The sequence below is a fragment of the Dermacentor albipictus genome, chromosome 1, assembly GCF_038994185.2.
Source record: "Dermacentor albipictus isolate Rhodes 1998 colony chromosome 1, USDA_Dalb.pri_finalv2, whole genome shotgun sequence".
NCBI lineage: Eukaryota > Metazoa > Arthropoda > Arachnida > Ixodida > Ixodidae > Dermacentor > Dermacentor albipictus.
The window spans coordinates 427025139-427047268 of NC_091821.1; the positions used below are offsets into that span (position 1 = coordinate 427025139).

General features: G+C 47.5%; 1 protein-coding gene across 2 annotated transcripts in view; it reads left to right on the top strand.

Annotated features, from left to right (window-relative positions):
• Nucleotides 1–806: 806 nt before the first annotated feature.
• LOC135897330 (calcitonin gene-related peptide type 1 receptor-like) overlaps nt 807–22130 on the top strand; it is a 188669-nt gene continuing 167345 nt past the window's right edge. For both annotated transcript variants that reach the window (XM_065425952.1, XM_065425945.1), the window contains exon 1: nt 807–1457. The gene's annotated coding sequence lies outside the window, so the exon portion shown is untranslated. The remainder of the gene's footprint in view (nt 1458–22130) is intronic.

Consider the following 22130-nt stretch of genomic DNA (forward strand, 5'->3'; position numbering starts at 1 on the left):
CACTGTCCAGAATTTCAAGCTCAAAGACAATCTTGGTCCAACACGTTCACGAAACTAGACGACCATCCTCTGAGTGCAGCAAACAGTACTAGAACACAGACCCCACCTATCATCGGCTCAGAAAGCAACGAAGGCAATTTTGTGCTTTCTGAGAACGGCTGGTTTGTACGAGCGGCTTTGACTAAAGTACTACTGTCCGTGCACCCTCTCTATCTCCCTTCTCTCTCTCTTTCCCTTTTCCCTTACCCTGGCGTAGGGCAGCCAACCGGACTCTTGACTGGTTAACATCCCTGCCTTCCTTATATCCTCTCTCTCTCTCTCTCTCTCTGTGGTGTTGGGCTGCCAAGCACGAGGTCACGGGATCGAATCCCGGTGATGGCGACCGCATTGTGATGGAGGAGACATGCCTCATAAAACCACATAATTTAATATTAACTGTGACTAGGCGTTTCACAATCCAAGCATACCCAACGTGCTTGCTGATGACGAGAAAATCGAAGAGCCATACGCCACCGAGACATTTAGAGGACCCGCTCAGGGCGAAACCGCGTGGTTAGCGAGCAAGTGAGATCTCCGCGCAAGAAACTGCCGCGCGAATGTGCAGGCGGCCTTCCGTTCGGCACGCGTTTAGCTCGCGTCTCATCGGCGTCTTCGGCGCGCATGCTCTCCCGCCGCAGAAGAACGCGCCGCCAGTGGCCGCCTTCGGGTGACGCGACCGCGCTGCCCGGAGGAGAGCGGCCGCAGGTGGGGGAGAGGGGGGGGGGGCGGTGCTTGCCCTCAGCCGTTCGCCAGCGCGACCGCGCGCAGGAGCGCGTAGTCGGTAGCGGCTCGACGACCGGAGCGGGAGTCAGCAAACTGAGCTCTCGGTCGCACGCGCTCGTTTTCAAGCCCACGGCGCGGTGGTGGTGTTTGCGCCCCGCTCCTCCCCTCCTCTCTCACACAGGCCGACTCGGCGCACGCGACCCGCCGGCGGAGCCCTCGCGCACATAGCAGCCGAAGACGTCGAACGGAAGAAGGAACATCGCTCTTTACCCGATTCGGGACGTCCCATTCGTTTCATCACTCCGCCTCTTCATAAGACCGCGCTGCGCCTCTTCATTTGGAACTGTCGAGCGGCTGTGCTGCTGTTTGGCCAAAAATATCCTCTGCCGATCGTTCGTTCACTCTGCTCCGCGTATGGAAAGTACAATTTTCTCTCAACTCGGTTGAAACAAGAGCGGGAATTGTAGGGACGCTTGACGGTGCAGTTTGTGTTGAGTAATACCTGCTTCTCCATGGAGGACCAGACTGTGCACGTTTTTCTGTCCCCTGTTCACGAGTCGCCCACGGCACACCCGTGAGCGTCACCGTCCTCAGCTCCAGCTGTTACGCCGTCGAGTCCCCGAGCTGGTCGTCGCCGAGGTTGGATTGTCAAGTTCAGCGGACTAGCGTGGCGACGTGTGGATTACTGCTGCATTGTAAGTTACTCGGATGGCTTGCTTTACATCTTCACACTAACATTCACGTCGCGTTGGAGAGCTTCACCATTGTGTGCGAGCTTGCATAATTCGACCGCAACAATGTGAGCAAACTACAGCAAGCAGAATTTCGAAACCGAGAATGAATAAGTTATCGAAGATCCCGTGCTCCCCCCGAGTTGTAATATAAAACGCACTTTAAATGGCCTGCATGCTGTAGATCAACGAAGCGTGCCGAATTTTCTAATGTGAGGGTAGTAACGGCCGGGCGTCATTCTCGTTCGAATACCTTTGGTCACATCGAACTGCCCTACTTGAATATACACTGACGACTAGCCGCCCAATCGCGTCCTCAAAACCACTGTACTCTTTTTTTTTTTTTTGCGAGTGCTGGTGGTGGTGGCGGGCGGGAGGTGTTATATTATATAACGGAATACGTGTGAGATGTTTTAAGCCAGCCGCGCGCTGTCTCAGCGGACAACGTGAAATTATGGCATAAACGAGGATAACATGATGAAGCAGAAAATGAGTGGAACATCGCCTTCTTACTTTGTAATATATTCTGTTTGTATTAACAACAATGCGGAGGGCGCAAACGCAGTAAACATAATCGTGAGATGAGGAACTTTATAACTGTTCCTGTTGCTGTACACCCATCCACACACACATAAAAAAAAAGAAATGGAGCCTAGAATTGTGGCATTCAATTTGAAGAGCTCGTGCGGTGGGTTTGACGCATGTTGCACTGGTGGACTCCGGATCACCTTATTAATTTCTAGTGTTGTTCAATGGGCGCGCAATGCATGGTCCCACGAGTGTTTTTCTTGCATTTGGTCCCTATCGGAGTACGTGTGGCAGTCGGGGCCGGGAGTCGAAACCTCGTCCATGTGCTGAGTATCACCACAGCCAGTGAAGCACCACAGCAGGTGACAAAAAATGAGGGGGTGGGGGTGGAAGATAGACCACCTATCCCCATTGAAGTTGCAGAATACATGTTTAACGTAGCACGTTTATTCACTTTTCGCCTCGATACAGTACGCGTGTGAAGCCTCAAGGCACGTCGCCTTCAGGTATACTTCGCACTGTCGAGTTCTGCCACTATCCTAATATTTATAGTTGGCAGATCGCGTGTTTCAAACATATTGTTCTTAATCCGTCTGACGTAACAAATGACGAAGTCCACCTTCGCGAATTTTCAGGGCTCGGGCATGCGTGTTGTTGCAACAGACACGGTTTGAGGAAGGTGATTGCTGTCGGGTGCAACCTCCCGGCCCCAGAGACGGTATCCGATTCTTAAGCAGTCACTGAAGATACCATTCGCCTGGACGAAGAAAGAGCTGGTAAAAGACACAGAAAAGTCGAAACATTCACTTTCTTTCGTTTTCGCTTTATGCATTTTGTTTTTCTGCGGCCGGACGGCACGCTCACATGGCGTCGCCGATCCATAGCGTAGTTGCGACGGGCGGTTCCTTTTCATTTTTTTTTTTTTGTCGGGACTCCGAAGGTTTCACCTCGGACGCCTCGAATACCTCAGCGCGATGCGTGTGAGAAATCATTAATGAGTTCTATACTCAACCTCGCTACTATTCCGCAGCGTCATGCCCAGTCTCGCCCGGCCATTCCAATGCATCGCAATTGCAACCTTAAACTTCTGCGCACACTTTTAATAGACGTTTCCTAGCCACATTCGGCAACCAGCACACACGATAGCGAAGTCAGGTGGGGAGCCAGGATTCCATAGACAACTTTATATAGCGCGCTGTTCTTGAAGAAAAACAGCGTATGCAATTGGCTGCATCACCTGAATGCTCAAGGAGGGAAGGAATGCTAAAGTATGCTCTGAAAATTTGTTGTGTTGAAAGCAGCGAATGCGTGTCATGCCCGTCAACAGACCTTGGCAAGTGTATAGTTTTCGCGACGGACTGTGTATATACTAAAATAAAAAAAAAATCAGTAATGGCGTATTTTATGTTTCGTTATTCTGGAGTTGTTGTTTCCACTGAACAAATAGCGATGATGTATGCCTAAGCGAATTGGCGCTGTGTCAATTGAGACTGCTTCGATAAACGTCTATTTCCGGACTCGGAAATGTTAATTTTCCTTCGCCGAGACGGCACCGGCGAAAGGTTCAAATACAACAGCGTGTTCAGCTGTATTTCTTGGTGCATCTCGTGAACTGGCAGATATTTACCTGTGCGAGTCAATGCGAGAAACTGAAAAGGACTACAGGACATATAGCGCCTAGTAACGATCAAATGCTATACATTAATGAAATTTTGGGGTTTTACTCACCAAAACAATACGATATTATTCAGACGCATGCTGTATAGGGCGATCATGATTAATGTCAACCACCTGGTGTTCTTTAAGGCGCACCCAGTGCGCGGTAAACACGGGGCGTGTTAGCATCTCTCCCCCTTCTAAATGCAGCCGCCGTGGCCGGGATTCGGTCCCGCGCCATCGGGCTTAGCGCAACGCCGAAGCCACCGCGGCAGGCAATCAAATGCATTATTTCCTTGTGTTTAGAAATAAAGTTTGCGGTTGTCAGTCACAACGTTGTTCTATGTTTCATTTGCCGTGTCCAATGGAGCGCTGTCGAAATTCTCCCGTTGACAGATCATGTCGTCGAGGCAAAAGTCCCACTGCTCGACGTGCCGGACTGAGGACGCGACGCACTGCCCGAGTCACCCTTGCGCGTAGCTTCGGAATATTTATCTTTCTTTCTTTTTTTTGCCGTTCTTTTCAAATCGCGCGAGGAAAAAACGCCATCCGCTACGTCAGTTGTTTTTGTTTCCCGGCCATATCACGTGACTCCCATTGTTAGGAACTCTATATGCGTTGCTCGCTCAACGCGCGGATAATTGCTTGGATCTGCGCGACGAGCGCCCAAAAAAAGTTCACAGCCGCGCTCCTCACGATATGCGCCTTGGCAGGCGGTGGCCCATTGTCGTCGCGAGTTTTGTATTCACCTCCGGACAGAGGCACAACAGATAAAACGTAATCAAGAAAAGCTTTAAATAGAGAATAAGGCGTGCAATAAGAAAAAGAAAAATGCATTTACTCAGCCTGAAGGCAGTCTGTCCGTATCCGACATTCTTTTTTTGTTTTCTTTATTTTTCTTCACGCCGCCTTCGACGTAACGAATCTGGCTACCCTTGAGGTTTTTGTCGACTCGCTCGAAGGTTTAGAGAGGAAGACCGGTTCGTTTTCTTGTATTTCTTTTTCTTTGGTGAGGAAAAGCTGGATTTGCACACTGCCCTAGCCACTCTAATTTTTTTTTTCCTCCCCAAGCACGAAGCCGGAGTCTGTTTCATGTGGTTTCCACCGTTTCAGTGCGGTAATGTGTGTGGCGCAAAAGGGACCGCCTTCGTCTTTCTCGGCCCTGGAAAAACGAACCAAGACAAAAGGATTAGAGTTCTCTTCCGGTACAGATTAATCTGCCTCACCTTCCCACTGTTCTTAAGGAGCAACCAAAAATAAATGAAGTGAGGATATCGTGGCCACGAGTGCCATATGAGATGCGAGAAGGTCAGCCGCACGCTAGCTTTGCCAACAAACAGCAGCTTCACTTTTCTGAAGGTTTATAGGCGGGGCAAAAAGGAATAATAAATGAGATACCCTCGATACGCAGATAACCATACGGCACCCAGATTCGGATCGTGTTCATCGCGACTAGGGAAAAAACACCCTTCTTCTTACCGGTTGTTGAAATAACAGGTAGTGTGACGATGACACAACACCCCTACCCCGGTTGCTCTAGACCATTCTCTTCCTGGACACAAAACTGTTTCTGCCCTTCCAACACGTTACGTATATTTCGAACGCATTCATTAAGGCTTGAAAGAACTGATTCGTGGAACGACTGATGCAGTTTAAGAACCTACTGTATAGTAGACGGCTTAGTGCAGAACTGTAAATACATATTAATTTCCACCACAGGTGCTGCATTGACCTGCGCCTAAACCTAAGTACACGAGCGCGTTAGCATTCTATAGCTATCGCGTTGGGCAATGTAACCAATTACGTCGCGCTGCGGTGTCGGAGCGTCATATTTAATGAGGCACCCAAGGGACACGAGTGACTACACGAAGCTGAAAAGCTTGGTTCATATCAGACGGCGCCCTGAAGCAATGAATCCAGCGTACCTCGATCAATATGCGAAAAGAGTACGGGACGTCCTGGGGCTAAATTACTAAGAGGAGAAATTCGCAAATACGATTTACTCAGATTTACAGTTTGCCCCATTCAATGTCAACGGCCACGGCATCCTTTCTATGCTTAGCGCGAGGGAATAGCATCTCCAAGAAATCTCCAACACTCCCTCAAGCGTCCGCCCTACGTAACCGTCTGCACAGCCATGATTGCCACACTAAACATCGAAGCCAACAAAGCCCTAACCTTCTCTGAACACGGGTCCGTGTAATCACACACACGTACTGGTCTGTCGGGCCGCTGATTATAACTCACCATCTGAATTGGCAGCTGGACTTGTTAAGCTAAAATTTAAAAAAAACGGAATTGAGAAAATAACGCAGAACAGGGCTTCTCATCCAAACCAACATTTACGACAGAAGTTTAACGGCCGAGTCGGTCGACAGACCTCGGAGGCTTGCCAGTGTCAGTGCGCTTTTATCTGATTATGCTGATTTATCTTTCGTGCTGATTATCTTAAATGGCGACTGCAGGATTGAGGATGTACCCTATCATTTGTCTGAGATCCAACTCGCATTGCAAAAGACCGTGCGTATGGCCCTAACCGCTTGCATTTCAAGGTTGCTGACCGCGCTGGAAACTACATAATTAGGGAGTCGCAGAGCACGGTTGCCGAAATTCAGCTCATGCCAAGTGGATTCAGTCCACCGGCGTTAATGGCCGCGGGCACGAGAAAAAAAAAACGTACGTCAGAATGCGTCAAGCTCACATCTCTACTCCCTTCGTGCTCGGCTTTGTTGGAAATTTGAAAATACAAGCCTGTTGCAACGTGTGGTCCTTTCCGTGGGCACGCGTTCGTGCAGGACCTCGAGGCGGGCACAATTGTTCAGCTGCGTTCGAAATAAGAGTGCATTATCCATAAACAGGCGAACGCCGTTTTCACGCCTAATTTGTCGGTCATCGTGCCCGGTCAACGACCCACGACAATTATGTTGACGCAGAGCGCTGTAAGCCTCCCGATATTTTGGATGGCGCTGTTGGTATTCCGCGAATGCGCTGTTTCTCAGGTCTGCGGGTTTTGCTGAGATGCGTACGCAAGCGGCAAAAGACCAAAATGCGGTTTCAGTGCTGCTAATGGCGCTGTGGTGCGTATGTGTGTTTCTTTAGAATGGAAGAATGATAGAGTGGGCCCGTGACAATGGTGCCTATTAAATTCTACGAGTGCATGAAGCTTTCTTGCAGTTAGCAAAATTGGGCTGGAAAGAACAAGAAATGTCGATTTGTTTAGAAACCACGCTGCTTCGCTCTCTACAGAGTACACATCTCGGAGAGAACTTAGTTTCATCAGTGTCAATGAAACGTATCGCCGTTGCAGCATGCATTAATTCCAACACATGAGCAGATTGTGTGAACATCTTCAAGCGACTTATAAAAAAAAAACGGGAAAAAAGAAAGACACCTCCAAAATTATATACAGGTTTCGCAACACCCACCCTTCTATTCTGCAAGACAAGCGCACCGTCCATTTAGAGACGTACCTATATATGACGCGTGTTGAAGAAGGAGCATTATGTAATACGGCAAAGTCCGTAAAACAGGTCTTCGTTGCTGCTTCTGCGAACGCTGACGACTAAGTGTAACGTTAAATGCTCGCCGCTCCGCTTTCGCGTCCGCTTCGCCGAGCCATTAACTACACCGTCGGGTCAGTGACTGCGCGATGAAGCTTCTTTTCCCCCTAACGCGCGCTGACAGGACGATTCTGCAGCGAAAAAAGAGTAGCAACACAAGGAGATGACGCGCGAATAAAAGGCGCAAGAAATCAGAGTGCCACATCCCCTCCCACCAGCTGTCAAGGCGAAAGCGCGGGAGTCACGTCGAGATCAACGGCCCACGATACGTGCCGTTCCATGGCGCGTCGCTCATCGAGCCGAATTGGGCCAGCGGCATTGCTCGCAGCTGCGTTCACCGACCACCGGAGACAGATTGACCTTGACGTTGCGTAGTGCGTACGCGTTTACGGTGTCGATACGAAAGAAAAAAGGGGTTCATCGCGAGACCGGCTCTCTTCGTTTTGTTGGTACATTCTTTGCTCTTTCTTTTCTTTTGCCTCCTCTTCATCCTCGGGTGCGTGCGCGCGCACCGCGATGGGACGGACTCACCAGGCCCTACGCCGGATAGCGAAGCGCGCACATTAAAGCTCTGGCGCGATTGTGGCGCGCAATACCGATTAACGACGACGCTGGACGCGCCATGGGTGGCGGCTACCACGCGAACGGGTCGATGCGCCGATCCCTTTTTCGGTCGCTTTCATCCGTGATCGTTGACCGCGCCAACTGTCCGATACGTGGCGATCCACGGCCGCGACGAGCCATTCACGTCGCGCGCGATGAGGAAGGTGGCAGTGACTCGAAAGTGCGCAAAAGTAATCGTTTCATAATCTGTTTCCAATTGCCCCTTCGCGCTTCAACCGCTAGGCAGCGCCGAAAGCGCATCTGGGGCAGTGCAGTCGTGAGGAACTTTAACGGGTCCTGTCGCTAGTGTGTTGAGGGGGAGTCGTGTTATGTAATAACCGCGATTGCTACGCCTTTCTCGTGGCTGCACGCAGATACAGAATCGAACGTAGACTAACAGAAGTAGCAAGTGCGGGGCCTTTCCCGACGAGTGTTTCTTCTGTACAATACATAATATTAGAAAACTTCTGCGGCAGATAGCACAATTTGAGTCCTCGAGTTGTTTTTCTCGAAGAGTTTGACACAACTAGCCCGATAAAATGAAATGCATAGTAGATTAACGAACAAAGTTCACTAAATCGATTCTTAAGTAATTGCTTTACGGTGCGTCTGCATTTTGGGAATCCCAGCCGGAGATCTCGCAAGGAGAATTCGGTTAGAACGAATGCTCAGGGTGACATCAGTTTCGAGATGTTCATTCCCAAAGCGTGTGACGAAATACATTGTCGCCTAAGTTATTTTCGCGCGTCAATGAACACAACGGCGTCTTGGGACGCCGTTGTGTTCATTGGTTCATTGGTTATTCCACTTGTGTTCAAGTGGAATAACAGTGCATCGTTGCAAAACTGTCATGGCACATTTCACGAAGCGGGTGCCATGCTCATAATTTATTCCCAGTGCATATATATGTCTTGCACATTACACGGCTACAATTTATAAATCGCTATATATGCCGTAATAATTAGAAACGTAATAACGAACTCTCCAGTACCTTGTTATCCCACAAATAAGTAACTTGATGAACAAAGAGCAATGTGTGACTGCCGTCACATAATGTGGTTGGGCAACCTACGCACACGCCCAAAGAAGCATGTATGCACGAAGAACGAGGCGCAGAAATTCAGTGCTAGCTGAAAACCGTTGTTTCCGTGTGTGAACACTGCTTCCACAGTAAACGTACAGCTCAGTGGAAAATCCACAGACTGTAGACAAAGGGCCCCAGGTGTTGCCCTTATGTATATATTATCACAGCCAAGTGCTTTCCCGCTCATTGACATGGAAGTCCCTGTGTCGCGCAGGTATCGCTCCAATGTCTATCTCCAAGAAAGGAAAAGAACGCTCACAAATTGAACAAATCTATGGGGACTTTGCTGAGCTAAACTGCGACAGGCGAAAGCCTATCTATGAATGCATCTGTTGCTGTTGACTGAACAGTTCTGCAAACGGACGCCGCCATGGCCGCGAGCATGGGCTGCAATCACAGCCATATGGCTGCAAGGTTTGTCGCCGATGTGCGCCCCCCTCCCCCCACGAACAAGTCTGCGCTCTCCCACGCGCCCACTCGCACAGCGCTACTGGCATGGCCCCTCCTCTCCTTGCTCCCCTCGCCGGTGATCGCCGCTTTCCTGCGTCCACCACGGACTGCACCCGGACACTCATGAGCCACTAAAGACTTACGCCTTAATGAGTGTCACAAGCTGTCGTTCACGACGCGCCCTGTTCACTCTGTAGGACATCCTACATGTCAATGCTATTTTCTGACCCGCGCAGAGGGGCAGTCAAGGAAATTTATGGCACGATTCTCCCGACAGCCGTTCATGTTTTGTTCGTCGTTCTACATCAGCGTGCGCCCACTGGTCAGTGATCTTGTCAAGCACTGCTAAGAGTCAACATAGGCCTGTTAATAGCTTTATAGACACGGCTTCCTAAAAACCATAGTCATATGAGCCGCTAAACTTATTTAGCATGTGAAACGCAACTTGCATGTTCAATCGCTTTAGGCGGTGTATTTAGCATCCACGCTTCCACGCTTCCCGCAGTGACCATGTTATTCGAGTTCGCCTGAAAAGAAGAAAGAGAGCGAAACTTCTCTTAATGCATGCCGGAGATCTCTGCAATTCTCGCAGTGCCCGCCACGAAGCGCTGCCTTCCCTGTTTCCCACAATGATTTGTGTGTTCTCTCCAAGACAGTTTTATTGTAGCCGCCCGCCGTTACAAATGTCGCTATAAGCGAATGACATTTGTATTTGGATCTAAAATCTCCATCACGAGCTTCACGCATTGGCCAAGGAGCAAGTTTCAGTCAGTCAACGTTGTCGCCAGTCCATGGCCCCGAAGTCAAGGCCAACAGCCGCTGGTCGCGGCTGGAGAGGTTGTTGCAATTTTTTTTCTCTTTTTTTCCTCTATATCCAGCAGTGATGCCGCTACTACAGCTGTCTAGCGCAGCTCGGCTCAACCGTTCCCACAGCCTTTACGTCTCCTGGCCTCCCAGGTGCAGTTAACGTATGCATCGGGCTTACCCTGGCCTTCGCAAAGTCTTCCGAAAGAGAGACAAAGAAGTGATAAGGAAAATGCAGGGAACTTAAGCAGGCTTGGCCCAGTTGGCTAGCCTGCACTGGAGATGGGGAAAGGAGAATGCAAGATGAAAAAGAGGGGAGGAGGTTTTGATATGCACGAACGCACCCAATGAAGTGTCCATAATTCAGTTTGTCACAAGCGCTGTTATACATACGCTGGTGCATCTCAAGAAAGGCAGCAGCGTTTTTTGTGGCTTTGCACATCGCAGACGAAGAGGACTGCGGCCCCAGAATCTTCTCTTCCGTAAAAGGCCTGTCGTCTATAACTGCCCTGAAGCAGTTCGAAGCCTCTCATCTTCGTGTGATCGGCAGTCACACAGGAGGCGTTTCAAGGCTTTTGCTAAGCCACATGTGTTACAATCAGCCCGGTACATCATTCTATTTCGGAATAAATAGGCGTTCGCGAAAGAAACGCCTGCTCGCAGGCCTGGCTCTTCAAAGAAGCAGCACTATGCGACGATCCCTGTTTTCAGCTGCAGTAAATACAAGCAACTTCGGTCTCAAGAATTCCAAACAAAGTCGAAGTCAACGAGGCAAGCACTTTAGGCCTTCGACGAGGTTACTTAAGAATTTGCGATTTCTAGTTTTCACTTGCGGTAGTATTGTTTATTCTGAAGCCTGCTGTTTCGTGGTGGAGCACTATAACTTAGCCGATCCGCTTCCATGACTGCATGAACTAATTTTTAGTAAGCGTGGATTGCGCTAGTTGTGCTGCGGCATGTCGCAATAATTGTATCGGCGCTGTTAGTTTCGGCCATTTACACAGCCTGGTTACCGACTATTGTAGAGTGCACCAACCACCACTTTTATTTGCACAGAACCTGCACAGAAGCGGCACAAAACGTCTTCCTAATCTTCGATTCGGAATCGGAAACGCAGCAATCATTTTGTAGCTGAAGAGAACAGGCTGGTGAAATAAGCTCTCTCATCTGCTGCCTTATCCTCACTCAAAGGCATTGCCACAGAGAAATCAGGAACACGCTGCAGCAGATATATTCGGGTATGCGGGTGTCCCCGCTAACGAAATGAAAGAAGCCCTTGTCAATGAAGCGCTTTCAAGGCAGCCGACATTGAGAGCACCGACGAATTGCCAATTTTCTAAACAGACACTTAGTCGCCACTTTCAATCACGTTGGCGACCGCACCACCAACCAGATGTTGCAAATAAACCTGGTCGCACGGAAGCCGTCCTGTGGTAGAGCGTATAAAACAGGATGGGCCTCCATTCCAACATGGACGTGTAGGTTCGTTGGTCGTAGTTCTTCTTGATGCTGCACTCAGTACTATCAAATGGACTATACTGCACACTTCGTCTATTTCTGCCCACGCTTCTGTGTTAATGGAAGGGGGGCTCCTGGATGGCATAAGAGTAAGAGGGCTTCCACACGCTCGCGGCGAACAGTTATGGCGTTCTCGTTAAGCACCACGGATAGCGCGCTTGGGCACACTTCGCGCGCTCTGCTCACGTCTGTGCGCGAGATTGAATGGATGGACTCATAGCGATGCATCTTCGTGACACGAACAGATGCGTTCACGCGGAGTAATTGCATGCGGGCGTCACGCCATGATTAAAGCACGCCTGTAGCAACACCATCAACCTCACCGTATATTTTCCGGATTAGCTGTCGCGGCGACTCGCCGATTACTCTGTTATGTAATAGAAGTATAATCGAAATAAATATTGGAAGTTGCACTAATATGCGGTTGCACAAATCAGTTGCGCACAGAATTCGCAGCGGCGCCCGAACAATCAAGCTTTAAGAACCACAAGTTGTTTCGAGATAGCACGCTGTCTTGCCGATTCAATTTATTTGTCGCTTTCTTTGTTCTGGAAATACTGCTATAACCAAAATAACAATAATTTTTCGAAGTGCTGGTCAGTACGTGGACGATGACTGGGCAGATGATATCCGAGGGCGATCATTTTCAGAACATGTAAATATACTTGCTCGTAATACTATACCCGCGGTGAAAGCTGAGTGTCCATGGCGTTGCCCTGCTCAGCTCAAGGTCAATTAAGGGTTCGATCACGGCCACGACAGTCGCAATCATATCCAGCTTTTCTGGACACGTACCAACTAGCGCCCCAAGCGGGCCCGGCACGAAGCTAGCGCGTTTTCAATGGAACAAGCGGGTTTTTTGCGAATAACAAAAGCTGCAGGCCGATTATTGAAAAACGCAGGTGACAAACGTGTTCTGGATGACAGTCCACACGAGCCAAATGCAGTGATCACACTATGGCACGTAAAAATTGTGTTCCCACAGCACTTAAAGTTTTAGCAATGGAAGCCTATGGAAACGACGAAAATTTGAGCTCGATTTTTGAGGCAAGAACGATGACTGTAATAAAACTATCCCGTCTATCGTAATACGCAGTGCAGCGTATGTAGTCCGGAGACTCAGCTTTCGATTGATGCCTCTCTCGACTCTCCACATATGGCGTAAGACTGTTCCCGAAAGCGATTTTTGTAACACTGTCGTGAAAATTGCCGTGGTATCTATAAAAACATAAGCGTACCCCTTGGCGAAGCGTCGGTAGCCGTGGCCGAGTGGTAGAATAGCGAGCACCTTTCGTCCCGCATACGGGCGGCCGTGGTTCGATTCCCCCTTCGCAGCGTTTTTTTTTTTAAGCAGCATAGGACCTAGTTTTGTAGTCTCTCACTAGATGGCAGAATCACAAAACCCAAGATTTGCTTTCGGTTTTGGTTTTTCAGCAGCGCATTTTTTGAAAGCCGCAGAGCGTATAGCCTCCTACCAAATGGCATAAACACAAAACTCAAGAATTGCTTTCGGTTCTGGTTTTCCGGTGGTGCTCTTGAAATATTATGCTTTCTGTTTTTCCTTCATAAAACGTAGCAGTATCGTGTTCATTTGTTAAGTCATCGCTTTTATGAAGGTTTTATTCATTGGACAACATAACTAGAAGCTTGCGCATGGCTTTGTGTTATGAAAAAAAAAAACTTTCGTGCTTTGTAGCGTGGAACCTGCAAGAACAAGATGGCTATTCTTATTGCGTTCTTCTGGAAGGTCCGTTTTCTTCGACTTTCGGCTGTCCTTAATGGTACACACTCCGAGCGAATGACGTCCAGCTGTGCCACAATGTTACCCGGTGGCCAGTGCCATTCCTATGCAACATTCGTGTGGAACAAAGGGTCTGCTAGGCTGAGTCGCTGCCCGAACGTTAATTATTTCTAAATATTCATCCAAATAAGAAATGCACCAACTAGGAGATGTCCAGCGTCTGGATTAGTAGCTACTGTTAATGTGTTCCCTACAGCCAAGTGGTATCAATCCGTAGGTGTGGCCGTAAGAAAACATTTGAATAAAAGTCCTTCGTTCGGTGCATTTGCTTTTAATGCGCAGCATTCTTTGCCGAGTACCCCAGCAATTTGGTAGCAAAATCGTGCAATATCGTACCTGTAACGCCAAAAGCTTGACGCATTTCCCATATAAATACATAGGTCTTCATAAAAAGGGTTGGGGTGGCCAACTTGAAATTGGAAGTGGCATCAGCATAAATTTGGGCCAAGGTGAATTTAGCAGTGATATGGGGGTGGCCCTACCTAAATTTGGGGTGAAATGGTAGTGAGCCAAGCTGAATTTGGGGCTGATATGGGGGTGGCCCAACCTAAATTTGAGGTGATATAGGGGTGGGTAAGCCTAAGTTTGGGGGAATATGGGGGTGGGCCAGCCTGGATTTGGGGATGATATGGGGGTGGGAGAACCTAAATTTGGGGGTGATATGGGGGGTGGGCCACCCTAACCATGGGCGTGATGTGGGGCTGGGCCAAGCTGAATCGAGGGGGGGGGGGCCTAGGGGCCGGGGCTAACCTAAATTTGGGAGTGATTTGCGGTGGGCCATCCTAAATTTGAGGTGATAGACGGATGGGCCAGGCTAAGTTTGGGGCTGATATGGGTGTGGGCCAACCTAAATTTCAAGGTAACATGGGGACGCGCTAACCTAACCATGGGGGTGATGTGTGTCTGGGCCAAGCTGAATTGGGGGGGGGGAGGTGATGGGTGGACTAACCTATATTGGGGTATGATTTGCGGTGGGCCATCCTAAATTTGAGGTGATCGAGGGGTGGGCCAGCATTAGTTTGGGGCTGATATGGGGGTGGGTCCACCTCGATTTGCAGGTGGTATTGGAGTGGGCCAATATAAATTTGGCGGTGTTGTGGAGGCGGGCCAATGTGTATTTGGGGGTGATATGGGGTTGGTCCTACCTAAATGTGGGGGCAATCTCGGGGTCGGTCAACCTGAACTTGGGGCGATATGGGGGTGGGCCAACATAAATTTTGGGGTGCGTCGACTGGAATTTTGGGGGACGATTTATGGAAATTCGTGGGTGGACCAACTTGAAATTAGGGGTGGCCCAATTGATAATGGGGATGGGCCAACTCCAACTTTAAGGCCGGGCGAAAAAAAAATCGGGCGTGGCCGACTTAAAATTGGGGGGTGGCCCAATTTTCATTTGAGGGTGTGCCAACTTGAAATATGGGGGTGGGCCTATCTAATGTTTGGGGGTGGGCCAATTGAAATTTGGGGGACCTGTTTACGAATAGTTAGACAACACCAGTGGTGTTTCTGCATCTTTTTCATCATCGCAAAGTATGTATATGAATAATTGTTAGCTAATACTCCTCAAGGTGAGCTACCACTCGAGCCTTCCCAGCCCACTGGGCTGATAATGTCACAGAAGTACTCTCATCGTGACAACTGCGACGTTCAATGCGGAGATCACATGAACAAATCGCAGACTGAGCTGACCATTTTCACACCAATGTCATTGCTAACACTACTCGCTCGTGCTAGAGGCAACACAAGCTGACAACTATCATAATTCAACTTTCACTGGCACGCTAGTCGGCACACTCTCAGCGCACTATTTCGCCAATTATTGGATAGAGCCTTGCTGGATGTTTTACTGTCATGTTGCGTCGTTTTTCACGAAGGCCGTCTCCCGAAAAGAGAATAGATTTTTGAGATTGACGAGCCAAGCTAGTATATAACCGATACGAAGCAAATGTATAAACGGTTATAGTGATTTTTCAAAAATGAATATAAGTAATTAAGATTTCAGATGGTATTGTTTCGACCGGACATGACAACGAGTTTTTCCCGCCTGTCACAGTGCTTTGACCGCAAACCTAATCACATTGCTCAAACGTGTTGCCCAATACTTCATGTGCTAAATGTAGAAAAGTGTGGTGCGTGGTCACAGCTTCAAAGCCAGTCTATTTTGTGTACGGTTGTTATATTGTAGTAATGTGGAGTTTTCTTCTTTATAAGAGCACAAAAAGAAAAATATAACAGATGGTAGCTAAGCGCAAAGTAAATTGGAAGATCTGAAACCAGCAATTATTTTCAATTTGTGGATTCGTCTTCTCCGCCGGTAGATCGCTGTCGCATTACTTCAAAGAATTTAGTTTGTGTGCAACTGCAGCAAAAACGAAAATACTACCATTTCATTGCCAGGACCTTTATGCCCTCCACACACACAAGAAGGACACCAGATAATTGGCAATATCAGTTTATAAACTGGCATTGTTTTGCTAATTTCAGTGTAGCGTGGGGCCTGCGGACGGAGTATTTTCTTAGTATCAGTCCAGTGTTAGCAGTGAGAAGCAGTTCGGTCTACCATTCCCATGAGGGCATACTAGTCATTGTAGCGCTTTACTGTAGGACAAATTAAGTGCTAAAAACTTGGTGTGCCTTGTCCTTTCCGCAAGTCGTCCATCCATTCTGTTATGGTGACGATCAACATTATGTCCGTCAGGCCTCCTCCTCATTTTTAGCTTCACCATCGCGAGAGTGGACAGAGAAAGGAAGCTTTCTTCACAATCCGCCCCAGCGGGATTCCACCACTCGTAACTGCTGCAATTTGCATTCAGTGACTGGGCATGCTAAGCACATCCTTAGTTTCACAATGACTAGAGTATGCAAAAAAAGTAGAGCTTTGGTCGCTATCACTACCACGAACCCATGTCAATGCAGATATAAGTACGTGCAGGAGCTGGGTATGCTAACCTCGCCGCTACCACCTTCTTCCACCACCTTAGATTTTTCAGGCATACCTGCCTCTTGTTTTCATAGCAGACGCATGCAGGATAAATGCGGATAACTAAAAAATCTCAGTGCCCTTCCACTCTGTGAAGAAACATGACCTGCAAAGCTGTGTATGTGGGTCCCTTAATGGTGAACTCCACCTCCACCGTATGTCGGCCCCGCATTGCACTGTCTTCGGGATCGGCCCACGTATGGGGAGTGCTTAACGCCTGCTTCACCTCCACCGCGGGTCTCCCCGGCACGGCGTTACATTCGGGATCAGCCCACATATGGGGAGCGCTGAACGCATGCTTCACCACCGCTGCGGGTCGGGACGGTATTACGCTACCTTCAGGATTTGGCTCTACACGCGGACGCGATAGTGTAGAAAGTAGCCCTTAAGAGGAAGCTTTAGCTCTGGTGGTCCTATATAAATAAATGTAAAAGGAGAATTCGTTTTTCTCGACAGCCACTGCATCTAATTTGACAAGGTTTGTTGCATTTAAAAGAAGAACTTAAAATCTAGTGTCTGTTGGTTTCGAATTCTTGAATTAGGTCATCATTTGTTTATTCAAAATTGTTCAAAATGGCAAATTTTAAGGAAACGAAACAATCAAATTTACAACTCTCTTTCGGCAAAGAAAATTGATATCAAAATTATGTACATTGCATCTAACAGCACATCTGAAGCACACAAAATTGATATATTACGCATGAATCCTAGAAAATTTAGGAATATGGAAATACAGCTTTTCCACAACCCTTGTTCACAACGTAACGACTTCACGTAAGGTATAAATCGGCATATTGGAATTGTCTAATGGATGCTGTTTACAGAACCGCGATATCAGTTCTTTATCTGGAGTTAATAATTTGTAAACTTCGTGCTTGTGTACTTTTCGCACTTTCGAATTGTTGAATATCTTTTACCAAAATTCAGGCCCTAGATAGAAATTCCGCTTCCAATAGTCACTATAATTTACCTTTCTCTCCCGAATCCAACAAATTTCATTAAAATCGGTCCAGGGGTTATCTAAGAAAAGCGTTTCGGCGTTTTACATCTATTTGAATAGGCCGAGTCGGAGTAGGGCCCGTGTTAAAGCTTCCTCTTGACGACATCGCTGTAAAAAAAAGAATAAAAGAATAAAAGAAAACAAAAACGCTGCCTCCATCAATATCGCCGGCTCAGATTTCGTCATGATGGCACCGTCCCCATCGGCACGGCTCCGTGAGCAGCTACCAAGCTGTTCACTTTCGTTATCTTCCTTCCCTCGGCGGCCGCGCATTGTCTTGATGCCAGTGGCGCGCTAAATCTGCACCATCATTCCGTCATGCATCGCTTCTGCGACCAAGCAAGCTTTCGGCGGCACACGTACACTGCCGTATTGACACCAAAACTTTAAACTGCTTGCTTTCGAGAAAACAGCATGAATAAAAATGGAAGGCGACTATAAGGCCACGTGGAATATGTTCGCGGGGCCATACTATTAATGACAGCATCCCGAAAGGCTAGATGTGGTCAGGTTGGCTTTACAGGTTTGGAAGGAATGACTGATGGTCTAGCTGCTTCATTATCACATAAACAGCGCTTGAAGTTGTTAGCGCAGTTTGTGTGTGGTTCCTCCTTTGTGTCCCGTCGTGAACTGCTGTTCTTTCTGTGGCTTTACAGATGGTCCTTTTCTGCGTCAGTTGCGCCTTCCAAGAGTGTTTACTTGGAAAATTTTTGTTTGCATGGCTCGCACAGAAGCATGTTTAGTCGAAAGTTTTTCGATTGGCTGCATAATCTCGAGGACGGGCTCCAAACTTCTCATTTTCTTTAGCCACGTAAGAACCATTACTGAAAATTTAATTAACGTAGCTTTGTTAATTACGCAAACAACTTCTCAACTTACTCCGCATCTAGAGATTACCGATCTGAACACTCGAATGATAAAATGATGTTAACATTGTTTGTATCATTTCAACAGTTTTGTGTCGTGCAGTTAAAAGCAGCCGGCATATTGATGGTGTTGTAGACTTCTTATAAAGTAAGTGTGAAAGCTTGGACAGGTTATCTTGGCACAAATCAACTTCATGAGCTTAAGCACATGTGCCCAACCTTGCACGACTGCCTTTACAACCGATTCTTATATATTATACAAGAAGCACCTCAGCGCTACGGTACATCCCACAAGGTGTGCGAGAACATTGTGTGCGCTCCCGATTAAGCGCCTGAGCGTTGGTGGCATCAGGCTCGGTTTCCTGGCATCATACGGAATAAAAACTGCTGCCTGCAGGAAAGCATTGGGTACATTTTCAGTACTTTGTAACACATGGATCAGCACGGATGTGCACGTTTGAACGAAAAGTACTGAAATATTACGATGAGGCTTTCGCTGGATGTATTATAGCTGTCTAATGATAAGATCTAAAGAAAAAATACTGCGATTTTGTGACAAATAATGCTGACATGAAATATGAGCTCCGACACAGTAGCCGTGGTGGAACTGGCCCCTGGACTATTGGGATACATTGAACCACGATACGCTGGTTTGATAGTTCGCGCTTTAATTTCCTGTGTGTCGGCGCCGCGGTGCAGTGTTGGACGCCCTTTTTAAACGACAAGCACTATTCTTCAGCTGATATTGAAAGCAACTGTATTCCTTTTTTTTTGGGGGGGGGGGAGCATCTTTTTTTAGCGTCTAACCACAGTTCCAAAGTTATCAGTTAGCTCAAGATGCGCCTGCATGTGTTTCTAATATCCAGTATGTTGTCACGGATTCAATAGCGAAAGAGCGTTATCTTATCAGATTGCGCGCGAGAAGCGAATACTGGCCTACATTCGCCGTCACATTTGAGGATCCGAGATTGCGCTGCAATGTACGAGCACTTCAGTCTGACGAACTGACCCCTTGATCCGTAGATCGGAATCAGAGGAAGCACTTTGCGCGCAGCCATCGTTGCGCTTTGAGCGTTTTCTTTTCCAGCGCAAGCTCACCTTATAATGAGATATATTCGTGACTCACTCTTTGGAAGTGTTTTGTTCTTGACATCCCTACAATGTGAGAGTATAGAGGTGCTCCATCTTCATTGAGTGAATACTTGGAAACGGACTAGGCCTTTTCTTGCGTCTGCGTTTACACACTTACCGCATCAATTTATTTTTATAACCTAATTTAGGAGGCTGTAAAACACAGCAACCTTTTATTAACAGGGCGTTTTAATAGCACAGAAAATGTAAATGCTTATTAGTCGGCTTTCACCTCATGGTAAGGAATTTCAATAAAGATATCTTTATGATAATTAAAAGCCTATCCTCTTGACAACGTTTAATCTGAGTTCCTCTTTGCAAGCTGATACAGACTTGCAGGTGGTTCGTATCGGGGGCCCTCAACATATGTCCAACCGCCAAACAAAGGGTTATTCCGAATGTTTCATTTCAAGAACGCGTGTTACCCTTCTGTCTTTCATTCCCGTTCGCAAACACGCATAAGACGAAAGTGCTGCGTGAAGAGCGTCGTTAGTCAAAACCAACGAACTAGCGTAACTCACCTCGCTTATATCGCTGTCATTTAGGCTTATATAAGAAATATATATATATCTTATATCGACGCATCACGAATCGAAAAAGAGCTGTCCGTGACCAGCCCAGCTAGGTTTCTTTCATTTCGTACTTCGTAGTAGCGGCTAATAGTAGCTCACGAAGCAGAGCACTGAGTGTGGATATTGCAGAGAAGGTGTTTTATATACTGTCTCGTCACCCACCGAAAATTGCCCGCCGTGCTACTGGCCATTCGTAGAAAATTGTTTATGTGACGCCCAGCCATTTGCAACACCGCAACTTTGTTTTGCGATTGGAGAGTCCAGGTGAGAGAGAGGGTGGTTATGTAGATAAAGACACGCTATTTTCTGCAGTAACATAGGAATGAATGAATGAATGCCTTCATTTATTGAGAAAAAAGAAGAGCAAGCATCAGTGGAAGCACGTCTCAGCAGATTGGGAAAGAAGCGGGGGACAAAGAGGAAAAGCTGGAGGTCGGGTGGCAGGCAAAGTCGCAGTTTAGGGGCGAGAGAATATAAGCAAGAGTTGGTGAAACCAGTTGAATTCTAGTGTAGATCTGTGATGTGGCGAGTAAATGATTGGAGTCACCGCCAAGCAGCCGTCATTGACGGTAGTATAAGCACCCGCCGTTCTTGGTAACAAACGTTTACTGAAAACCAATCTTCGCAATTAATTATTCATCAGCCATACCTCGCCACGTATTTCTTAGTGGCAGGGTCAGTGGATTTCAATTACGCTGTCGCGACAAGTTACGACTATAACGTGAGGCTTGCGGTTACGGTTGCCATACTCGTGACTCTTACTATTGCGCGAATACTATAAACATGGGTTTACTGCACAAGTTAGTGAACAGACATTTTGGAACCGCGTTTCTCACCTTACATACGCTCAACGCAAGCACCATTGCAGTATGTTACGGTGCGCGTCCCTTCCAGACAGAGACGAAAACCAAAGAGCGCGTTACAAGACAGGGTACCGACTTGGGCCTCGTGCCAAACATATCCAAGCCAACAATATGTATTTTATTTCAATAACCTAAAGGCCCAATGCGGGCGTTACGTAGGGGGGGATTCATCAAAGAAAACTTAACAATATACAACACAGAATATGAACGGCTGAAGACAGGAATGAACAAGTTAATAAGCCAGGTACAAGTTGACCGGGGAAAGAATGGCTAGGAACAGGTACTGAAATAATGCACATGTAGCAAAGCCCACAAAACAAAACAAAAATCGCACCTTCAGAAGTTACAAAACATGTCATCTAATATTCCACGGAACGTTACGGCCCACACGCACACAATGAAAAAAAAAACGAAAAAAAACGCATATCATTGTACAGTGGGATTTTCTAAGCATCACCAAAGAGCTGTTTGAAATGATGATGTTCCAGCGATAGCCGCAAAGCTAGAAGGAAGCGAATTCCACTCTTCAATAGCCAGGACCAGAGGTGAGTATTTGTATCGTTCTGTCCGAGCGAAAATGGGTTAGTCTTCTTCATGTGATCTACACAAGCCGGTGTGTGCGGCACCGGGAGAAGATGTGAACTTGCGGATGGTGTGTTGCTGTGGTAGAGAGTATGGAAAAAAGATAAACGGCTGTGTTTTCTGCGCATGACCAGAGGCGGGAGATGGAGCGATATTTTCAGTATTGTTCCACTTTGATACCGAGAGTAACGGAAACGGATGAATCGAGCAGCCTTGTTTTGTATAGATTTCAACATGTTAACATCATCATCATCATCATCATCAGCCTGGTTACGCCCACTGCAGGGCAAAGGCCTCTCCCATATTTCTCCAACAACCCCGGTCATGTACTAATTGTGGCCATGCCGTCCCTGCAAACTTCTTAATGTCATCCGCCCACATAACTTTCTGTCGTCCCCTGCTACGCTTCCCTTCCCTTGGAATCCAGTCCGTAACCCTTAATGACCATCGGTTATCTTCCCTCCTCATTACATGTCCTGCCCATGCCCATTTCTTTTTCTTGATTTCAACTAAGATGTCATTAACTCGCGTTTGTTCCCTGACCCAATCTGCTCTTTTCTTATCCCTTAACGTTACACCTATCATTCTTCTTTCCATAGCTCGTTGCGTCGTCCTCAATTTGAGCAGAACCCTTTTCGT